Source organism: Austrofundulus limnaeus, unplaced genomic scaffold (assembly GCF_001266775.1).
Source record: "Austrofundulus limnaeus strain Quisiro unplaced genomic scaffold, Austrofundulus_limnaeus-1.0 Scaffold107, whole genome shotgun sequence".
Taxonomy (NCBI): Eukaryota; Metazoa; Chordata; class Actinopteri; order Cyprinodontiformes; family Rivulidae; genus Austrofundulus; species Austrofundulus limnaeus.
In genome coordinates this window covers 1612008-1613870 of record NW_013952509.1, presented here as the reverse complement: position 1 = coordinate 1613870, position 1863 = coordinate 1612008, and the positions used below count along the sequence as shown (strand labels likewise).

At 35.3% G+C, this 1863-nt stretch overlaps 1 protein-coding gene across 1 annotated transcript in view; it reads right to left on the bottom strand.

Moving 5' to 3' along the window:
* Window positions 1-1863, bottom strand: part of LOC106521327 (6-phosphofructo-2-kinase/fructose-2,6-bisphosphatase) — a gene marked incomplete at its 3' end in the record, with an annotated part of 22664 nt that overhangs the window by 1501 nt on the left and 19300 nt on the right.

Below are 1863 nucleotides of genomic sequence, written 5' to 3'. Positions count from 1 at the left end.
CCTGTTGCAAAGCAGGAGGAAAGTAGAGCAGAAGAAGTGGAGTACTTATTTCTAGTCTTAATTCTAGCGGCAGAACAGGTTAGAAGATGATTATTTGATGTTATTTGTTTTTTTTTTTTTACATTCTACAGGCTTTGACAGGTTCAATTAATTTTAAACTGAGGTTTTGAAACTATTTGTGATTGCTCTTTATGTCTGTATGCCTGCAAAATGATGGAAAATCTGTGTAAATTACAGACAATTTGTACAACTTGACATCTATGTGAATGTTCACATTATATTTTAAATGGGACTTCCATCAGAACCCTGTGTGAACTCTAAATGTCACTGATTTATTTATTTATTTTTTAAAATAAATAAAATAAAATAATAAAATAAATGTCACTGATTTATTTATTTATTATTTTAAATAAATAAAATAAAATAATAAATTAAATGTCACTGATGCCAGCTGCACGTGCAGAAAATGACTTGACATCACATTAAGTTTGCTGTTTACAGAATTAGCTAAATGCCTATTTGCCTTTTTTTTCCTGTGGTTTGTTTTTTGGGAGGGGTTTGTTTCACTCAGCTCATTGTCCTGCTGTAAACTTGACTATATCACCTTTTGCTTTGCTTTGTATGTAAAAATATCTAACCTGCAGACACGTCTTGCCCCTTAAAACTAATAGGTTAAACCAAGAGGTGGTTTTCACCTTTATTGATTTGTTTATGGGCAGAAAAAAGCTTTAGTTATTCAATTTTTTACCAACTCATGACCAAAAGTTCAGTTGTTTATTTGGCTGTACAGTATTTAGAAAAATTGTATTTGGGAGTCCTTCTGTTACTTTGTCAAAGTAAACATTCATTGGTAAATTCTAAAAGCTGATGCTAACAAAAATTATCCACGGAGAGAGATCAATTTTTTACGTCCGTGGTGTCACAATAAACTGCCTGGTGAGTTCACGTTGAACTGTTTTGGAAGCTGATAAAGTTGAGAAGGGAGTCATTTGTGGATGAAATGGAGTCAAAAATTGAAGAGCGTCTCATGGAGGAGATTAGAAAACATAAAAACTTTGATAGGTCAGTGAAGGAATCTAAAGACTTTCAGCGAGCAACAAATTTATGGGAGAAAAAGCTCAGATCCTGAGTAAGTATTTTTTTCTTTTGTTGTTTTAAAGCTAAAATACAAACTCTCTTCCTCCTTGTCCCTGACATCATGACTGAAATAGCAAGAAATTAAAGAATTTGTCAGGTGGTCAGTACGCTCGAGTATGATGTCTCAGTCCTCCTTGGACAATAAGCACAGAGTCTGTGTAGTTCACGAACCACACACAGTACACCTGAATCTGTGGGAGCCTGCAGGGTCATGTTTCATGTTCTAGATTTACACTGCTCAAGGTGGCAGCATGTTGGAGTCGCTCTGTTTCATTAATTGTTTAATTCCTATTCTTGTGGATTAAAAAATGCTTTTTTTGATGACTTTTCACTTTGCTATTAGATGCTGTGCAGCTGGAAGGATTTTTTCAAACACCTATTTTGCTTTTGGACATTTACTATGATGCATAACCTTAGCAACATGGTAGTTTGTTATAACCAGCAGCAGCTGAATAACATCTCAAAACATCTCAACTACAGCCTCAACTGCAGCCCCAAATCCCAGATGAGGTAAAAAGAAAACACTGTGGATGTAGAGCAGGATCAATGAGGAGAGCAAATTTAAACCATCTCTTCCATCAATCATGATGGGAAATAGGAGATCATAGGGGATTAAGTTGGATGAACTCCAAGCCCTAACAAGAACCCAGTGTGAGGTTCGGGCAGGAACAGATCCAGGGCGCAGGCAGGCTCAAAAATATAACAAAAATTTATTTATAAATAACT